Source organism: Cryptotermes secundus, unplaced genomic scaffold, assembly GCF_002891405.2.
Source record: "Cryptotermes secundus unplaced genomic scaffold, Csec_1.0 scaffold344, whole genome shotgun sequence".
Taxonomy (NCBI): Eukaryota; Metazoa; Arthropoda; class Insecta; order Blattodea; family Kalotermitidae; genus Cryptotermes; species Cryptotermes secundus.
Genome location: NW_019742446.1, coordinates 1695268 through 1717571, shown reverse-complemented (window position 1 = coordinate 1717571; position 22304 = coordinate 1695268). Strand labels below are relative to the sequence as shown.

The window sequence follows — 22304 nt, the reverse complement described above, 5'->3', positions numbered from 1 at the left end:
GGACGACTGAGAAAGTCCAAAAACCCAAAACGATTATTTTCGCGAAATCCAAAGAAGTTAAAATCGGATGGTCCAGTTCAAGACAAATCTGGCACAATCTTCTGAGAACTGTTCTGTTAACGATGATGATGATAATGATGATAACATCGAGAGAAAGGGTCAATCTGGCTGTATTATTACAATGACACTCCCAAGCAGCTTTCTCTCAGAGACATGCTCTCGCCGTCATTTGTGTTTTCATTCGGTGGCGGTAGGAAACATGCAACTCCGCCGAGGAATAAAATACTATATTCGGGGATTGCGTGACTAATAATAATGGGTTCTTGATTATATCATTCAATTTATTGACACTCCTATTACAATTGCAACCAATTATATCAGCTCACAATTAATGACTGTTCAAGACTAGCTCCTTACTGGACTACGAATGTCCTCTCTTCCACTGCGATGAATGAAGAATGGCGAATCACTGCTCACATATTGAAATCCTACTGACTTGTCTTACGAATGAATTCCGACTCTTTTATAACTTCGAGGCCACCCGAATATAGGTCACTACCTCGAACAGTTAGTTGCCAGTCCCCTGTTGTCACGGGAATATCTTTGTTAGTCGAAATGGGAATCTGTGTTCCGAGACTTGCTGCCTAGCAACAGAGGTCCCACTGTTGACTGCGTAACCTCGAGAATGTGTTTACCGAAGCGTTCTCTAGCAATTGTTTGTTCCGGGTCTCTGGCGTCACGTCACAATATACACATGGCTTGATTTATATATGACTGCGGGATTCGTCCTCCATATAACCATGGGCGAGGATACATCATGTTTGGCAGAATCTGTGTGTTTATGAACTGTCACCAGATTCCGTGAACAAATCTTCGTGAAATACCTGAGCAAAAAATTCGGTTACTGATAGGATTTTTTTTTAACTAGGAAAGACTAATGCTGGCCGATAAGAGTGATGTACAACCGCTTTGAACGCGTAATAAATGCCAGTTCGATTTATTGAGAACATATCAAAATCCCCTCAATTCACAGGAAATGAGGTTTTGATCAGAGGACCGCAAAAGAAGGTGGTATAAGATTAAACAAATATTGATCTTGATGACAAATACATTCAAATATATTTATATTACAAAAGATAGGTTATCTATTGGCATTGTAGGATCATCTGGGTTTCCATGTCAAATGCGTCATAAATCACACAATAATGGCGCTACAGGCTTTGCTTTTCGTGAGTCAGACATTGTTACATACAGAATCTCTATGTTAACAGTGGTAAATTTCAACCAATGAAGGTCTTATGCTTCATCCCACAGATGATATTCCATTTGACAAGCCGAAGAATTATGTCATTTTTGTCGGGAAAATTATTGCAACAGTATATATTTAAATAGAATTCTACTACAAGGAAATACACCGTAAGTTAAATCACATTTCAGCTCCTAAAAATACGTACATTGCTGCCGATGCGTCCGTTAACGGAAAAATTCATTGAGTTAAACTGCAGTTGAATTATTAAAGAACACATGTGTCTAACTGCATTCCATATGCTTTTATAGTCAAAGGGAAAGGGGAATTAGTTATTTTTCTAAATTAAGTTAGCAGTTTTACACTAATTAATGTCACTGATGGTTAGAATGTGTTTTGGATACGAACGCTGATTTATGGCAAATTTAATCTACAGGGATAACTATAATTTTGCTATTTCTTTATTGAAACCGTCACAACTCAACTTTATTAAGGTCGGTAGCAAGTTTGGCTTTGCTAAATGTTTCGGCTGTTAAAAGCCATCATTAGGCAAATACATGGCTAACATATATACACCACTGAAATACAGTACTAGTAAAATTGGATACAACAACATTAATTATATTAAAATACTTGGAGTAAAAGTACAACAAATTAGACTATATAAAACAAAAGTTATAGTATAAAACAAGAATAAAATTCATGGAGTGATTCTTTACATCATCGAGTCAGTCGTTGTTTTTTTGATTTTGTTGTGTTCCCACGGACAAAATTGGAGTATTCTATATTTTGTGTGTATATAATAAAGTTTTTTGGAGGCTCGTGATGTAGATGTAGTAATATTAATGTTCATCTGAAAATGATATGAAGAAAACTGTATTACATTTTGTTATAATTAACAATTGATTTTGATATTGAAGATACAGTGTATTATTATTTACTGTTTAGTCGGTGCCTCATCTTACAAAGTATTGTCCGTTCTGTAGGGAATGTAAACGACTGATTTGATGATGTAAGGTTAACGTCAATGCAAGGGAGGGGGCGGGGGAGTAGAGATAAGGTGTATGCGGAAGTGGTGGTATGTGCTCTCTGAATCTGACCTTAAAGGTACGTCCGGTCTCTCCTATATATACTAATGGACAGTCAGCACATTGTAGCTGGTAAACCCCACTAAGGTTATACTTATCATTTCTGTCAACAATTATTTTTAACAGATGCTTCATATTGTTTTTTCTGTCTTATATGATATATATATATATATATGATGTAATCATTGATACATACAAAACATAATATACAGTCATAAACCCCCCCTACAACCGCTGGAGCAGTGCTGCACAAGTCGCACGTCAATTTCACAACAATTCGGGGGGATCCTTGTCACTTTTATGAAAATAATGATAAATATTTCGGTGCAGCTTCGAGAAGAGTTCATATTCAGGAAGTACACAAGTAGCTACCAAAAACAAAATCCGTGGCCTGTAGTCCGCAAGCGAACTATACCAACCGAGCAGCCGCCGCTTGTCGGCGATATTAATGCCAACTATAGCGGATAGAGGGTATCACATGGTCATCGCAACGAATCCCCACGGCCGTTAATCTCGATTTTCTAGACCGGACCGATATTTCTTTGAAATAGCTCCTCAATTAGCCTCATGAGGCTGAGGGGACCCCGTTCCAGACCCACTACTTCTCGGAAAAAATCTGGTAGAGCCGGGAATCGAATCCGGACCTCTGGATCTGTAGCCAGGAAGTCTGACAACTAGACCACAGGGGTGGTCAGCTACCCAGTCACTAAGTTAATTGTTTTTTATCTTCACCCTCTCAAGGCTAACTGCGGTGCGATGCCTTTGAAAATCATGGTCTCTTGCTTCCAATCTACCCACTCTTCTACGTGATGTCAATATTTTATTTGGCGTCTTTAAATGATTAAAGACACAAACAAAAATTGTTATCCAATAACTCCATTATTCCACCAATCACTTTTCTGCATACATCATCCATAGCTCCATCGCGTTAAAGAATACGTCAGTTCATTTACAGAAATTACGTAAAATTGAAATGAAGAAAAGAAAGAAGTTGAGATCGTCGAGATATTAAAGCAGAAGGAGGTGACGAAGTTGAAAAGATACTGACAGAGATCAGTTACAACACAGAACTACGTTTGATGAATAATTGTTATAACTGTTGGAAATTAAATGTAATTCCCGATTAACACCGAAATATTTTTAAAAATTATGTCCCACAGCAGAGGCAGGGAAGAATGTTGTAGTGGCAGATGTCTCCTCAAGTACATTCTTAATCCAAATTTCTTAAGAATCAGAAAAATACCTGAAGAATGACGATTGCTAGTAATAAAATAACACTCATGTACTCTAAAGAAGGTAATGCTATCCCTGTAACAGGCCTTGTAGGCCCATAAGCCTACATTTTGTAGGCAATCGGCTGATAGATGGCGGTGAGGTTGCCAGCCTTACGCGACGGCCCCACGGGAAGAATCTTGGTACTCATTTCTGTCAGAAGCTGAGTCGACTCCGGGGCAATAGTCCAGTTGAAAGGAATAGCTCAATTTAAAAACTCATTGAGCTCATGGGTAATCGAACCCGTGACCCTTTGGTTTATAGCATTTATTAAGAAACAACTGTAATTTTCTCACGCGTAATTTAGGTATTTCAAAATTGTAGATATTTTTATAAATTCTGGGAAAAAGAGACAGAATTTGACGCACAATTTTCTGAAATTATTTGGAGAGAATTATAAAATGGCAGATTCCAGTCTCATCTTTATTATCGGTTCAGAAAAGTGTTCACACATGCTACAACTACACGGCATTTTGTGTATATTCACTTCTAGTAGTACAATTCCTGTCTAAATGAACAGTTGGTACTTTTATTTCAAAATACATTAGAGCTGTCGTTTTTAGTTTCATATTTGGAAATCAAGAAACTAGCATTCAACTGTTATGAGCAGTAGTACAAGTAGTGTTAAGAATCCTGCCTATAATGGTTAATTAAATAAATAACAGACAAAGAAAACATAAATAAATTAATTAAACAATGAAAGATGGATGGAAGAACAAAATATTGGAGAAAGGGCAAAGAAGAAAGATGGGTGGCTACATGACCAAAGGGGAAGAAGACAAATAAACACATATATAGGCATACATACAGAGGAACTTAAATACAGACATGCAGAGAAATGGACACAGAAATGGATGAAGAGATAGAGAGGTACACAGAGCAAGACAGATAAGTGGATATTTATAAGGCTGTAAAGGCAGATTTGAAGGCAGTTGTGTGCATAGTTATGCAGATAAGTGGGTAGACACACCGGAAGGCAGTAGATAACACCAAGTCACTTTGCCGACGAAGGGACGTGGGACGGAAGGAAAAGGTAATCCCCGTTTTATATGTCCTTGATTCTGCTATTCCACAATTCTGTAAGGAGATTGGAGATAAATCGCCTAAGGGATTTGTTTTGTTCTTCGTTCGCTTCCCTTACCCATTACACTCCGTCCCCAAATCCACAAATTCTGGTTAAAGACTAGAGCTATGATGGAATTAAATGAAACATAACAACTGTAGATGTTAATAAGGCAGACGTTGTCAATAGGGAAATGTGGAGATAAAAGTTTTGGAACCATCTTTCGTCCCTAATTTTCCCCCTTTCTTGGAATAAATATATGGGAAATTCACCCAAATCAATATCTTCGCAGCAATGCTCCATATATTCAGAAACCCGATTCTCTTAAAAGTACAATCCTACGACGAAACCCTTCCTAGCTCTTAGCACGATTTACTGCCAATGAAGACAACACAAAGCCATGGGTTTATTACGCTTTTTCACGGTCGAGAGGAAGAAGTTATCTTTTCTGTTTGCACACAGTTGCTTGAGATCTGAAGGCTGATACCTTCAGTACGCGAAATGTTTTATAGCATAGCATTTTCCAGTATTCTGCCGCAATTAAACCTAAATCTTCCTAATTTAATACCGGATTAAGAACATCAACTCAAAAACAACTTTCTATTAAATTTGAAGATTATTATCCCCTGGAATATAACTCCTTGTAGTCCGTTGAAAGTCAACCGATGTTTCGGAGGAATACATCGCTTTAGTTGTCACCTGCTTTCAGCTAGAATTTTGCTCGGCTTTTCCTCCGACTCTGAAGATGGAGGAGATATGTTCCACCGAAACATCTATTGGCTTCCAACGGACTATACGGCGTTATAACCAAGAAGATAGTATTCTTCATAACCACCGCTGTAAGAACCTCAAATTCTGTTAAAGTTTTCAATTCAAGAGCCCCAAATTTTTCTATTTAAATTATGGATCCTGAAGTGTCCAAATAATTTTTAAGTTACAGTTTTGAATCAGAAAGTGAACGTGGGATGCTCGGTTTATGGTAGATCTTACTTAGCGTAAACAGAGTGAGAATTGAGACCGTATCAGTGATAATTATACAGCAATATTTTGAACGACACTCAATTTCATCTATCGCCGAGGTCAAGAATGGAGGAGCTGTACCCCCTTCCCCCATGTGTCTACATAGCATAGTGATTAAATAATTAAGCATAGAGTCAACTTTATATTTTACCTTTTATACAGAACGGTTTTTTGTTCAATAATTCAGATAGAGTTGAAATGTCAAGTTAGAAAACAGGCAGGAAATTCTTAAGCAGTTGAGGATCTAACGAACTCTCAAGAAAGATGCTTCAAAAGGGAATTTCTGCTTTCTTTCGTAATATAACTTTTGGTTTTGTCGATAAAAAATATGAGAATTTCTATTACAGTATCTATATTTCTATTATCATATAAAACGGTATTATTTATTTAAAACTCTCGTTAAGCATACCTGAAAGTGATTATGCACTAAAAGGGAATGAGCCTATAGGCACCCCCCATAAAGAGATGTCGCAATATCCACCCTTTATTCTTCATTTCAAGGACAATGGAATAGGAACACCGATGGACCGCACGCAATAAAGGAATAAGAGCCTCATGCGACCCACAATTTTGCTTCCCTCTTCGAGGAATTTATATCGGTTGTATTCAAATTCTTCCCATAAGGCTCATGGGCCAGTGTGCTCAGATCGTGTCTATAGAGTGGCAATTATTGAGCCTTTAACAAAATCTGGATTTATCGCGGTATTCATGGTTATCGCCAAATCTGTGCTCTGGGTTTCACCTCTTGTTTGAGATAAAGGGAATAGCAATGAAGGCTTTCTATGGACGAAAAAACAATAATTCAATTAAATTTAGTTCGATTCTTATTTACGCGCTAGTATTATTATTATTATTGGAGGGGATGGGTTTCCCCATGCACAGCGACTAATAGTCTATTGTACGTCCCCCTTTGATATTCTACCAGTCGCCATACCCTACCGGTACTGCTGCGTGCTATCAGCCCCGTTCAGCCAACGAGGTCAGCCTTCGGTACTCGATACTTCCCCCATCTACCAGAGGCATTGGAAACTACTTGGGAGGGAAACTTTTTGCCTAATTTTGCTCAGAGGTATCCTAGAGACATGAGGATCTTTTACGTGCCGTAAATCTACGATACGGGACCCACGGCTTAAAGTCCCTCCCGGAGGACTTGTTCCCTGAATTTTTCCGCCCTTAAAAATTCCACGACATCCGCCGGGTTTGAACCCCTAGACTACGGAGGCCGCTTATTTACGCGCTAACTTAACAGGCCAAATGCTAATTACAAAATTAGCAAAAGTACGAGGAAAATAAACAATACACAATATTAATAGTAGTTCTAAATAATTCTTCAATTCTTGTTTATTTACATAGAATCTTAACAGCACAGAGATGAATTAAAATATAATGATAATAGTAATAATAACGGGTAACTTAGATTGAACATATTACAGAGCAACGCCATAATTAAAAACCATATTAGACCTATACCAAACACTTTTATTTATATTAAATTTGTGGAAGAGAAAACAGAAAAAGGAAACAGGGATAAAAACTGTAATGCATCTCACATTAAAGCAAAATTAAACATATATTTTACATACCTGCTTAAATTAATTCTTACACGTACATTTATTTTATCAAATGCACCTAACAGAACTACGGTCACCTGTATCCATCCGTAAATTATATCTTCTATTTTCTTGTTATCTGTTGAAATATGACATGTGCTAAGTATTATTTTCTGAAGTGTTTTCGTCTGAATTCTTTTTGTAATTTCCTCGACAGAATTTGTTTTAGACGAGATATTCTCTTATAAGCACGTGAAGGTTTTATCATAGAACTTTCGAAGTATTCAATAAGGAATCTTTCTTCATAAAAGCAATTTTATTTTTACATTGGATTAACTCTGTGAATAAAACATAAACGTTGCATGCTCAAGCACAGGGAACAACGAAAAAGACAACAGTGGAGAGAGTGTTTGGGCTCCTTCTTGACCAGCAGATAGGCACCGATAGGCTCCATATTGTCTAACGTATCGATATTGCTTTTGTTACATTTTAACAAAAAATAATTTGCGGAATCCGATAATTCAGCCATTGACGTAACCGTCAAAATACAGAAAATTTTCAGGAATACAGATATGTTCGTAAAATGAAAGCTCTTTTTATGAAGACGTATGTTATTGTGACATTCAGTAGCTATTTGTCTGCAGCAACTGTGTGGGGAATTCGAGATCTGGTTTAACTCACTCTTCTATAGTGAGACCTCTGTTTAAGTACATCCTTTCGCATGATGTGAACAAATTGTAGTTTGCAATAATCTCACTTTTGAAACACAAGATAAGGCAGGGGAACTCTGTTATCTGTATTTGTTCCAAGGTTTCTCTCTGGTTGCTTCTCAGTGTACCAGTATAGTTGAAGATTAAAAATCTTGATTGTCTCTCAACAGGTTCCAATAATATATACCGTATTTGGCAGGGGTTTGGAGAGGTACCTGGATTTGCTTGACTTTTAAAACTCGTAACTATAATTAATTATAGTCGTGTCAATGATTTACGAAATATACAATTTACTTCAGCACGCACTAAATGTTCTCTGGCTTAACTAGGCGCTTTCTGGCAACGGATCACACAACAGCGTAGCTTCCTCAGCTTCCACGTTCACGTTCACACCCTTACCAGCTGCCAACCGTCTCTTTGCCTGCCTAGCCGTGTCGGGCTACCTACACGTGACTACCACGCTGTGTCATAGGCTAGCACTCAGTTCTGACCCAGAAGTCGTCTGCCTCTTCTGACTGGAGATCTAGTTACATCTCCTAATATAATGTCGGAACGCACTGCAAAGAAAACACCGCTTCAAACTGTTCTTATAATATTGCGTGCGCATCTCTTGCCGCAAAAACATGTGTATCGAGCAGTTAACTAGCAACTGCAGTCTCTTCTGCCTCCAATATTATGAATTTCTGGCGCCATATCACAGTAAGTATTAGTAAAATGTATGGTTCCTTTTCAGTTCCACAAGCAGATCGTATTGGAGTGACAAACATATCTTGATTTTAAAGACCAGGTTAGTTTTCAGCCCTTTTATCCCAGAAACCCCAAATCGCTGCGAATTAATAATTATGGATTTCTTGATCGGATCCGGCGGCTATAAAATCTAATAATTATTGTAAGCATCTTAAATTTTCCCCGAAAATCCATGTGTTCCCCGGACTCTCTGTGTGACTTGTACATACCAGACAACAGTAATAAGTTATGAAATGTATTTAAGTTGATACCATCCGACTAACACCAGTTACAGTCACAAACACGTATTTCCTCTACATTGGAATGGGTCACTATAATAATTGCAAGAGACTGTAGGCAGGAAAGCAACCAACGAACAGAATACTGGTTCTTAATGCGAGAAACTGCAAAAGAGTTGTACCTGAAATGAGGCGAACAACACTGCATATACCTGCATGAAGAGTCTGATAACATAATTACTTGTAAACATATGAGCATTCATCTACGTGACAACAAGGTGAGATGGTGAACATTTCAAGGAAAGAGTCTGGGTCAATTATGCTCACTCAATTCAGAAGTTCTCTAAAAAAAACATCATTTTGCATATCCGGATGGCAGGAGACTGTTCACGACCATGCATGTAAGTTAGCCGCAGTAAATGTACACGTCATACCGTTCTCACACCGAGGTAGGTTTCGTGTACTTACACGAGTGGAAACTGTGTTCGAAATTGTGATATATGAAGAGATAAAGATGCAATGTAATTCACTCCTTCAATGAAGAAAATTATGAAAAGATGAAGTGATGAAATGTAGAAAGAAGTGGAAGAAATGGGCTAAATTACACCTGACCTTTCCTTTATTACAGCTAGAATTTAAAAACAGTTCACACAGGCTACTCCTATTTCATTATTAGTTTCATTTAGACGATACAATACGTCGTTTGTAAAATAAAGTTTAAGCATCTTGGAAATGCTAATGAGAAATTGCAGTGACGATATACGAGTGAAATTGAGCGCAGATAAACGATTTAAAACAAGGATGTGACGTGTATTGTGATTAAAATGCATGCACACGTTGGTACTTAGGCGTGTAACACATAGGAATAGTGAGAAATGAAAAATCACAGAAAATATTTAAAGACATAGGCATTAGAAAAATGTAACCAAGTGACTGACGGTAAACTTAAGAAAATGGGGCAATACCACCACTCACTTGTTGATTATGAATATTATGTATGTTGCAAGTTCATATGGAAAACATGGAGAAAAATATGAACATTGTTAAAAGGTACTCGTATATACTATAGAGATCAGCATGGCCAAATTGATCCACTTTCTTTTCTTTTCATTGGCTCTACAGCCCTCATTTGGGCCTAGGCCTACCTCCATGAAACTCTTCCTTTCACTTCGGTTTACTAGATCTTAGACGATCGGTAGGACTCCTTGCACGGGTGATCAGCTCGTCGCAAGGCCTCTACCTGTACACAAACACAGAAAAACGCGCACAAACATCCATGCCCTGAGTGGGATTCGAACCCACGATCCCTGCTTCCGAGCGAGCGAAGACAGTGCATGCCTTAGACCGCTCGGCTACCGTGACCGGCTCAAATTGATCCACAGCCCTTCTTATTCTGAAAGCATGGAAGAACTTTATCTTATATTTTTGATATCTGAAATAAACAAACCGCATATCTTAACGACTGTTTCATGCACATTATAATAAATCATTCTACCGAGCCAATATGGAAGCAAATAAAAGTGGCCTCTAAACACAGACATGAACAATACACATCCGGCAATGAACTACATAGAAAGACAAAACAAGAAACACCAAACAGCTTAAGGTGGAAGGACAGGCAATTTTCTAAAGTTGTGTGTAGAAAATCCATTTCTACCAGCGAATAGTAAAACTAAGAAAAAAAGTTAAGGTATGCCTGTAACAGGCCGTGGAGGCCCATAGGGTTGTGAGATGTTGAGGTTCCCACATTTTCTAGACAATCGGCTCACAGATGGCGGCAACGTTGTCAGTCCTACGTGCCGGCCGTCCTTTACCTCCAAGAATATTCTTGGTACTCATTTCTGTTAGAGGCTGAGTCGACTCAAGGACCATAGTGAGGCTGGAAGGATTAGGTAAATTGAAAAAAAATCCGCCTCATTGGGATATGATCCAGCGACCTTCCGGCTTGTAGCATAGTGCCTCAACCAACTATGCTACCGCGTGCACCACCAGCGAATAATGTCTGAATATATTTACTCGTACAATCACTCGACTAATGTCACGTATGTATACACAGAAGCTGCAGCATTAAGCTTTAAATAATGTTACAGAAGCTCAGTATGGCGTCCCCATGCTCGCAGCTGCACAGGAGCATGGGATCTGGCGACCATATTCTGCAGTGTAATCACTAGTAACCATTGGCAATTATTGGAACCCAACCTCGAGCAATAAGTCAATCATGTCACTCTGCAATCTATCTCCATTTCACGCATCAAATGCTTAATCAGCATTTGCGTGACCTGAAGGGACGACAGCCCCTCCATTATCGCAGCCTACAAGCTCACCTAAAAGCACAACGTAATTTAAACATCCGAATTAGTATATAGAAATAAGCTCCTTATGCCTTATCACTCTTACTGTCTGACAGGAGCACTAACCACCTCACTATAGAGTGAAGATTTAGAGGAACCTTGATCAGGTGGGATATGATCTCTGGAAGTAGAACTGAATGAAGATTTCCTGTTGTCGTCTGAGAATAATTCTTTTTAGCTGAGCTATCCCTATTTCCTTTCTTCGATGCTGCTGACGCAGCATGTAGGAGTATCGCTTAAAATGCCCGTTTATTAACATCGCTATAATAACTGGTCTTGCGTTTCCACACCCAATTCCTTCAGAAGCAATGACAGCTAAGATTCAGGATTGACTTTTTCTGTTTCCCCACACAGTTTCTCTGCAGAGCGTATCGCCGTACAAAGTAACGTTCGTTTTAACTAACATCAAATGAGGTTTATGTCAGCAGAATGTGGTATCCTTGAACGGTGCTTATTCTCCCTGTCTATCAAAGCACTGATAGATCGGAAAGCATCAATCGCTTACGGGTGTTCAAAGGGATATTTCTTTGAGAACAAATTTTCTCTACTGCCATCGCGAGCCGATTGTCTAGAAGATGTGGGAACCTCGAACATTTAAATCCCTATGGGCCTTCACGTCCTCTTACAGGGACAGCTTTGGAGGGTAAAGCATAGATATGAGGATTGTATATGTAGCCTACATAGAGGTTTGTGAGACTTCAAATGAATTCCCAGTGCAGGGCTAGTTTTCGGTGGAGGAATTTTGTGAGAACCGTGATGAACCTCTGTACTTCATAATGCAAAATACCTAGTCTACTGCATAACACTAAAATACTGAGGAAGTACCCAGTAAATTCTGAGCAATGTAGACAGATTTGGTGTTACGTTGCAACTTCCCAACCAAAAGTATACCGGCAGTATATGTGAAGAAAATGCATGTCTTTTCTTGTCATCCAAGGAAATTTCGTTTCTCGATATTCCTTGAAGCGTTCAATAAAATCGAAGGTGAATTCTTCCAGAAGTGACCCTTAGGAGGCTACTGAGTTTACCTCTGCAGTCTCCCAGACGTCACTAGAATGACAAAGGAGTGTGCTCATAATCCGAGGTTTTACGTTGTCCTCAGTGGCGTCTGCAAGTAACACTATCCCAGTCAGCTCTGCATTATTAAAAATAGATGAAGTAATAACTTCAAATTACGAAGTCTGTGTCAAAGACGCTCCTTCGCACACTATTAATAACAACCCTGCCGGTCACGGTAGCCGAGCGGCCTAAGGCATGCACTGTCTTCGCTCGCTCGGAAGCCGGGATGTTTGGTGTATGTATTTTATTTTGTATTTGCGTTGTCCTGTGTTTAGGTAGAGACCTTGCGACGAGCTGAACACCCGTCCAAGGAGTCCTACCGTCTTTAAAATGATCATGAAACTGAGAAATCAGCTCTATGCTCCACAGTGGGAGGGAGAGAAATAAGATAAAAACCCTAGATCGCAATGAACTCTAAATAATCTATGTTCAATGTCTAAATAAGGAACTTAATTTTAGTAAGGAGGAATCGGTTAGGTTGATCTATGGCTACTTTTTTAAACATTTATGCGAGAGCCGTCTGTAAAGTATTCTACTCGAAGGAAGGCTCGAAGGAAGGCTATTCTGACAGAGGTTTTCGTCGGTTTTTTTAAGTCTTAAAAGGGAAATTTTTGAGATAGTAACTAGACTGGACTACGAGCGCTCCCTTCCAAATAATTTATATTTCATTATTAATTATTCACCTACTGAAATATTTGTTACACAGAGACAAGCTCCTTAAATATGACATGCGAGTGTCCCCTGGCATTTCGAAAAACTGACAGATTTAAATTAAACATCACCTGAGCGTTATGTCATGGGAGATAAGTAAGCCCATTTCTGAACTTCTTAATTAGATACATTAAATAGCAATATGAATTGATACCGTCTTCTGCAGGGGGGTGAATGATAACTATTTGATTTATATTCATAAAATTTCAGTCTCGAGGCGGGCCCGCAGAGAACGCTTCTTCGTCTATTGTTGCGAAGGCGTCTATACAGCGCCGTTGCATAGCAAAAGAAAGTATTCGATGGCTGCTTGCGTATTCGTTGGCGCGAGGATGTGTTTACCGAGCAGTTGCCTAACAGTGGACGTCTCCTCTGATTTCACTGTTCCGGTTCTCGGGCTTCATGTCACAATAGGATATGATATGTCTTCATGGTATAGTGCTTAATATANGTCGTAATACATAGCATTCTATATTCATGTAAGACGAACAATACCACACCTGGCAGAATGCTGTTAAATATGCTATGAAGAGACGTAAAAATATTCTTCATAAAGTGATGAGAAGCATGATTGAAATATATAAAGAAAATAAAGCGCTTCTACGGTACCAGATTATTTTTATGACGAACTTTTGTTACCTGAGTCATAACTCTACAGTGATATTCACTTTATTCCTGATAGTTAAGTCACTCTGGTGTTAAGTCAGTTGATTACTTTAAAGGGGCTTGCTTCTTGATTTACGTGAAGCAGTTCTAATAGAGCAACTCATGAATAAATATTGACTGTGTTGGGTGCAATCTCCCAGGTAATACAATGTTCTGTGTTATAAGACTTGTTCGTTGATTTAATGTAAACTTTTCAAAATGACTGATAAAACCTTTTGAAATTTAGTGTAAAAATTTTTGTTAATGGAGCTCGTTTCTCAGTATATCTGTTGGTTACCGGTGACCAACAATTCTTGACTACGTTTCAAGTTCGAAACCAGGTTTGATCGTGGTTAATGACAAAGTAATTATTTGTTGCGTGATGACGAAATGCATATAATACTGAAATTTGATGATATCACTAACTAAAAACATACTTCGATTTTACTTGTATTGGATGCTGGCTTACTGATAGCGTACAGAGATGATATTGTTTTTGGCCATGAATTATTCGCAAATTTTCAATGCGTGGTTCCATTACCCGTATAATTGACTAAAATAAGATATATACAATATTTGTCTGAGCTGACTGTAAAAGTACTGGACAAATCCCATTGTCATATTAGCCTCAATGTTCCAATAAATAAGCTGTAACATATTTTGAAAACAATGCAATTCTCTTGTATGTAAACTTTTCTAAATTACTAATTTTGGTCAAAAGTTGATGGGCTACTATATGGTTGGTAAATTTTGAAGTTTCGAAAATTATCCTGCCTCTGTTGTTTAGGTAGTTTTACAAACAACAATACTGTACTTTCTGAATACGCATCCTGTTGTGTGTCATAAGTTAAGGGCAAGGTAAGTTTTCCGTCAAAGCAACAAACAACAATCAATTAATACTCAAATTTAATTCCATAAATATCACCTTTTTAATACTGTCGCGTGTATCCTGGTAACGCGACAGTAAATAATGAATTCCGGATTTTATAACTCGACTTACCGGGTAATTTCACACGTTGCAACTACAGTCAAATACTGAACGGCCATGAGGTACGTCTTCCTGACCAAACCTTTCAAACAGCCTTTCAATGCTTGTTATAAATGTTGATAAATTGACTTTTACATGTATCATATAAAATGTTTCACGATTTTGCTATGATTCGATGCTGTGTATCATTATGCTGTCCACGTAGGAATTCCTTTCGTTCTATACACTGTATTTTATGTCCATAAGGTAAGGTTAAATCAGAGATCACTGAACACAAAGTTTAGAATTGGTCATAAAGAGTTGTAACTGAATAAGCAGGTATATTTCGTTCTGGAACTACTGCCTCGTGTTGACAGGATACAAAAGTTCGCAGTCCGCCAGAAATATTTTTAACTGAGACACGATAACATCTAGTTCTTAACTAAAATTAGCAATATCACATAGGTCTTCAAGCTACAATTCTAGTTTCTACAAATAATATTATCTGTTTCTCACTAGATAATTCTATTTCTGCTTACTGAACATTAGGAATTTTATATTTTTGCTGCTACGAGATGGCAGTAATGGATTGAAACGTGTATAAAACTTCAGCAACCGGAATGTAAATCACGGTCTTTTATTCTGAATAAAAAAATACTTTTAATGTCGAATCCATTGGAAGTATCCCACTTGGAATTCTCAATGGGGGAGACGATTTTATTGAAAAGGATTCATCGCATCATAACCGAGAGGAGAACTTGTATCAATGGTGCTGAATACTGGCATTACCCGAGTCAATGAATAGGAAGATATACAAGCATGAACTTGAATTTTTATACATAGTTCATACAGAAAGAATCTTTTTATCGAAGGGCTATAAATGTTGCATATTTTTTTTTCAACTCATTGTCTATAGACTTCTACTTGAGGCGTTATTCTTTAATGTTTGCTCTACTAACAGTTAATTTAAATTTAACTTGAAGTAAGTTGACAAACCCAATCCGCTATATAGCTGGAATTCTTATTTTAGTGAAATGTGTAGGGTAAATTCATGCTTAAAGAGTGGAAGAATAATCCGAACTGACAAATGGGGCTTGTGAATAATGCCTGAATATCGCACACACTCATAGAAGATCTCTGAAGCTAATAATATCCAACATAACAGAGATTACTTGCAGCAGAAATATTTCTGTTTGAAGGAGAGTGTCCGGATTAGTAAAGCAGGGAGGCAGGTTCATTTTCATGCCTAATATCACTAAATTATGAAGAAGAATTTCACTGGTGAGTGATGTGGTTGTGTTCGAAACAGACATTTGACTGCTCCATATCACTGAAACTAGTAACTTTCTCTCTCTCTCTCATACACACACAAACACATAAACACACACGCACAACGGTACCTATATCAAAATGGGACTGACCCCTAGGACAGTGTTTAATTTTCTACCATCTAAGGCGCTGATTTCCTTATGACTTCAAATTGTAATTTGGGTTTATAATAGTAAGAACAATGAATTGAGAAGGATGAAATGAGCAGGAAATATACAACGCATAAGGAGAACAGGAATGCATACAGGATTTTTGTGGGATAGACAGAAGAAGAGAGACCACTATTAGGACCTAGAGGTAAATGGGAGGATAATATTAAGATGGATCTTAGAGAGATAAAACTGGGTGGTATTGACTGGGTGGTCTGACTTAGAGTAGGGACTAATGGAGGGACCTTGTGAACACGGTAATGAACCTTCAGGTTCCATGAAATTATTGGGAAATTCTTAAGTAGCTACACAACTGGCGACTTCTCAAGAACGATCCAGCTCAATAAAGTCACTTAGTTAATTAAATGAAGTAAATATATGGCTCCATATTCCTCTTAATTTGTTTTCTCCTTCATTGCACAATTACTATAAAGATCAAGTTTAAAAAGAACATGTTATTAAGGTGCATTTTAGATGAACTTTTCGATATTTGGATTAATTTGAAATGATCAAGCGCAGGATCGAGCCATTAAATTTGTTACATCAGTGCCGAATTTTCGGGCTGTAATACCAAAATGTTTGTATGCTAGGCACACAGTTCTTTGTACATACAATTCGCTAAGACACTGGAAGTCAGCAGCACTCCTATATTCAGCGTTCCTGGGCCTGCATATTCATTAAAATGTATTCCGAGAGGTCGCACACTTCATCGCGAAGTTTATTTTGTTAAGTGCCTTATCAGACCTGGGGGCAAGCGGTAGCGTAGTTGGTTGAGGCACTCTGCTACAAGACGGAAGGTGGTGGGTTCGAGTCTTGAGGAGGTGGATTTTTTCAATTTACCTACTCCTTGCAGCAGCACTATGGTCCTGGGTTTGACTCAGTCTCTAAAAAAATGAATACCAGGAATATTCCTGGAGAGTAAAAGGCGGCCGGAGCAAAAGGCTGAAAAACTTACCGCCACCTATGAGCCGACTGTCTAGAGAAAATGTGGGAGCCTCAACCTCTCACGACCCTAAGGGCTTCACGGCCTGTTACAGGGATAGCTTCACCTTTACTTTATCAGCCCTAAGTCTGGCACCTGTGACCCAGCCACCATACAATTATTTTTCAAAACCGTAATCATATAAAAGATGTTATTTCTATATGCCCGGTTATGAGGATTCGTTAACATAGAGCGAACTTGAAGTAATGATTTACTGATATGTTTTGCCGTATTTCAATACTAAATTTGCAGTGGGTAAATGAGATAGCCTCTTTAGTATCTATACTATATTCATACATAAATTTACGTATAGGACTGTACTGAAACAGAATGAACCTTCGGGTTCCATATAATGCTGGAAAGTTCTTGAGTAGCTTAACAATTCTCTGCTTCTCAAGAAGAGCTCAGCTCCATGAGTGATTAAAACATAACGTTGCATCGTTATACGGTTTGTAGTCACAAGACTTTAATTACATTTTCATCCATTCATTCATCAATGGCTCTAGAATCCTTCCTTTGTTGGGACCTGGCCTCCTCTTCAGTTTCGTAATCCTTTTTTTTTATATACAGATGGTAGGAATTCTTGGACTGGTGTTCAGCTCGATGCAAGGCCGCTACCTACACACTGGACAAAACAAACACAGAGTAACCTATACACAGACATCCATGCCTTTGAGTGGGATTCAAACTCACGATCTCAGCCTTAGAAAAAGGGAAAAGACTGCATGCCTTAGACCTCGCAGCCACTGTGATCGGCATGTTATTCGTATATTTTATCTTTGCGTATTCATTTGAAACATTAGATATTTTAAAATAATTCTCTTTGGATATAATGCAATGTAGTCCGTTGAATATCAGCAGATGTTTTGGAGGAATATGTCGCCTCCACCTTTAGGGTGGAAGAATAAGCCAAGCTAGAAACAAACATGGAGCAAGTAGTAAGCAGAGCTTGGTTAGTAAAAGAATGATTTTCTTCTGTAATTTATAAAGAATAAGAGAGTTTCGTTCGTTACCGGATTCCTTCTCTGAGATACATAACACTCTAAAGAACGCGAATGTCTAGAATAAGAGAATTCCTCATTATGTAACTTTCATCGACTTGGCTGCGAGCTCAGCTACATGAAATGCACAGAATTTGTCGTCATACATTCATAACAAATGAGATTTTACAACGACGCGGAATGATGGGAAGATCTGTAGATTTTGTGTATTTACATTACTCTTCTGACAGACAACCCTACGATTTATTTACATAATTTATACGTGCTGCTGATGGTCAGAGTTCCTGGCTACAGATCCAGAGGTCCGGGTTCGATTCCCGGCACTACCAGATTTTCTGAGAAGTAGTGGGTATGGAACGGGGTCCACTCAGCTTCATGAGGATAACTGAGGAGCTATTTCAAGGAAATAGCGGCTCCGGTCTAGAAAACCGAAATTGACGGCCGTGGGGATTCGTTGCGCTGACCAATCAACGCCCTTTATTCGCTAAAGTTTGCGCTAACTTCACCGAAAAGCAGCGGTCGCTCGGTCGATATAGTTCGCTTGCGGACTAAAGCCACCAATTTAGTTAGCTTACATTGTTATGTTATTCATATGAGGCTTGAAGCTTAAACTAAGAGACAGAAATCTCTGCTTCCAGAGGCGTACCGAGGAACTGAGTACAAAACAAGAGACTGTGGTGACAAACACATGTAAATATCATAGACAGGATCAGAACCCATAGTCTTGCGAGAAGAGGCCGCAAGTCGCTTCTTTTAACTGTTCTCTTAACGCCATCTGAATCAGTGAAGCAACTGAAACTAAGTGCGCCTGCAGCAATTCGTTTCGAGCTCACGCATTACCACGCAGTCGGAGAAGTTGCCGCATGATCACGGCGCTCAATTCCCGATATGTTTCAGAACTTCAAGAATTTAAATGGAAGACCAAATAGATCCTAGGGCCGCGCCACAGCTCAAGCGGTTAGTCGTTGGCTTCCCACCGCGGCGGCCCGGGTTCGAATCCGGGTCTGGTCAAGTGGGATTTGTGGTGGACAAAGTGGCGCTGGGGTAGGTTTTCTCCGAGTACTTCAGTTTCCCCTGCCAATCTTCATTCCACCAATTGCTCCACAATCACCCTCACCTATCATCTGGGGCTGGTACAATACGCCAGAAGTGGCCGCAGTACAAGGGACTTAGTCCCACCTCACTAGCAATAAAAAAATAGATCCTACATCAGTTCTTATGAAGTTATAAGTCAAGATAGGAAAGAAAAGATAACAAAGGAAGGAAAAGAGGAAAATAAACAGAAAGGAAGAACGAAACACAAGAAAATAGAGAGGAGACGTGCAGGAAGGAATGCAGATAATTTTAAGGGTTACATCTCCTGAGGTATAATTCTGTGTAGTCCGTTGAAAGTCAGCCAAAGTTTCGGAATAAAATATTGCTCCCATATCCATGCTTGGAATATATGTAAAATAATAAAGCAGTATGACACAGAGTGCAAGAACGCGTCAACTCCAAAATAAACATGAGTATGGAGGCAACGACGATCGGGACAGCGCAGTTTCTATACCGACTGGCTACGGGCTGGACGGCCAAGGGGTCGGAGTTCGAGTCCCTGTACGATCAAAGTTTTTCTCCTCTCCATATCGTCCAGACTGATTCTCTGGCTGACATAATCTCCTATCAAACGGGTACAGATGGGTTTTTCTTGGGGTAACACGGCTAGAGCATGAACTTACCGGTCACCTCCAGCTAGTGCCGAAGGTGAAGAATACGTGGATCTATACATACACTACACAATACACCTTCATGGGGTTTAGCTTACTTAATAGACTCGAAATGATTCTGACGATGGTGTATGCTGTTCACTTAAGCACTGGATTGAGTGATTGAGACTAGCTCTTTCTAACGGACCCAACTGAGTAGGTCTATCCTGTCCCATCCACCTGAGGACGGAGACAGATCCAGTCTCCGAAACATTGTGGTTTTTTGTCTTATATATACCAGACGATGGATAGAGGTCAAAATAAGCCTAAGAGTTCTGTACTGCATAATTAGTTAAGCAAAAAGACAATTATACCTTTACATGGAGGCAACTTTACCTCCTAAACTTTTGTTGGCTTTCAACGGACTACACGATATTACGTATATCCCGCAAGACAGAGCTCTTCATAGACACTGCTGTGAGAAACTCAATTCCTGTTGGTTAAACGTGACTGAATTTGTACCGATTTTAGTATTTGTTATAGAAAATCCACCAAGGAAATCTGAACACCGAAGCGGAGTATAGTAAAGCACAGTCCCGCGACTGAAGAAATTAACAAGGGCAGTGCCTTGGACATAATGTTACATATCAGAAACTTGCATTCGAACAAAGTATTTGTTTATAACAACCGTTTAATGCAGCAAGGCGTTTCAACAGCTGCAAATGCAATTAACGATGAATGAAGAACTGCTTTTCTTTATACCAAAGAAATTACGGACTCCTGTTTCATTAATTAGCTTTCAGACTGGGAGAAACGGTTTGCCAACTAAACGAACTAATTGAATACTGGTTCCACTGTAATCTAATATTTGGTGATGTCAGGTGTTCAGAGCACGGCCTCGCATTCTCACAGACAGCGGTAAGTTGTTAATTGCAGAAATTTTCCTTTCTTCCGTGTTAATTGCAAACAACAAAGGAAGAAGAACTGAGATTACTTTGGAAACTTGAAGGAGAAAGCAATTACTTCATTAAACACCCATTTCATTCCTATTCAGTTTGAGTAAGATTTACTGAGTCCATGACACCTTCTTACTTGTTAATCATTTGATAGGAATCCGGCAGTTTATGATACTTCCTGATGTTGTGGAATGCTAAATCTAATTTCCGCCCTCATAAATCATATCTTTAGAGTTTCTCCTGAAGCACTGTGTTATCGAGGTCACATTATTACAACCTGTTCCTCTAATATGCAACAGAATATTATTATTCCACCTATGTTTGTCCAAGAACTACTTAATTATCATAATATTTCGCAACGAAACTTTCCTGTGCTATTTTTGCTCTGGATAAATATAGTGGTATATGCCAGCTCATATTTGTTCGAGTGGCGCAGTTTCTTATGTCAGTCTTAAATTTCCACGTCGAAACATAATAAATTTATATTCCTATATTTAATTTGAATGAATTATACATAATTACTCGCATTACACACACGTAATATTAGCCTTATTATACCGTTAAATTTGTAGTAATTCTATATGAATGTGAAACGACTGTGTTCTTTTGTGATACAAGAATGATGAAATGAATGGTCAAATAGGGACAAAAAATGACAAATAACCGAGGGCCTTGAAGTCAAATGTAATTCCATTGTCACTAAAAGCAGAAGACATGACGAAAGCGTGAAATTTACATTAAATTTTCTATTCTGATGGATTATTCTGGGTGGAAATGACAGAGGTTTTTACTGAAATAATATTTGATTAAGATTTTTTTGTAAGTAAGTAAGTTGTTCATATCAAACATGAAATTTTGAACACTTTACTTTTCCTTGTACAAACAATTTCAAATATTCTCACTTTTTAAGGCAACATATTCTATTATTCAATATACACCTAACTTTCATATAGTCGCTCTTCACATAATCGCTTCAAGGACGGGGTTTTCGTTCAGAATTTGGTTTCGAGATAGACTATACATGCAACTAATATATTTTTTATTCCTCCTTATGTTTACTGCAGTGAGTCATAATATGGTCCATTCGGATCATTAGATTTTTTTTCTGAACGATTTCTCTATACTCTTCGCTGTTACTCTTTTTTTTTGTCTAGAAGACCAAGTGTCCGTCGCTGATATTTTCTTTGCCTCTGTCTTCCTTGCGCATATTTGTCCCCCTCCCCCAAAATATCTCACTTTGCTTTTGGTCATCCACAATTCCTCCGTTCAGAAAGACTTAATCAAACTAAAAAAAGTATGAACAAAATATCCCTTTCTATAGTCACTATATATACGTTGACCTTTATTAATTTCTCCAGCAGACACGTCCTCGGAATTTCGTCAAAGTACTGTACTCTTGAAAAAAATTACTATAGACACCCCAAAGAAGAAAATAGGGAAAATATAGGAAAATACATTAAGTGCAATATTATTTTCTGGGATATGGTGTTCTGAAGTCTGGCAGAAGTGCATCTTCACGGTCGAAGAGGAAGCCAAGCAAGTCATTCAGCTTGTTGCT

At 38.5% G+C, this 22304-nt stretch overlaps 1 protein-coding gene across 4 annotated transcripts in view; it reads right to left on the bottom strand.

Moving 5' to 3' along the window:
• LOC111873177 (gamma-aminobutyric acid type B receptor subunit 2) overlaps window positions 1-22304 on the bottom strand; it is a 691722-nt gene that overhangs the window by 117402 nt on the left and 552016 nt on the right. Inside the window, exon 1 of one of the 4 annotated variants that reach the window (XM_023867675.2) lies at window positions 2188-2224. The exons of the other annotated variants lie outside the window; for them this stretch is intronic. The gene's annotated coding sequence lies outside the window, so the exon portion shown is untranslated. Of the gene's footprint in view, window positions 1-2187; window positions 2225-22304 lie in introns of those variants that run through there. 4 annotated transcript variants of the gene reach the window in all.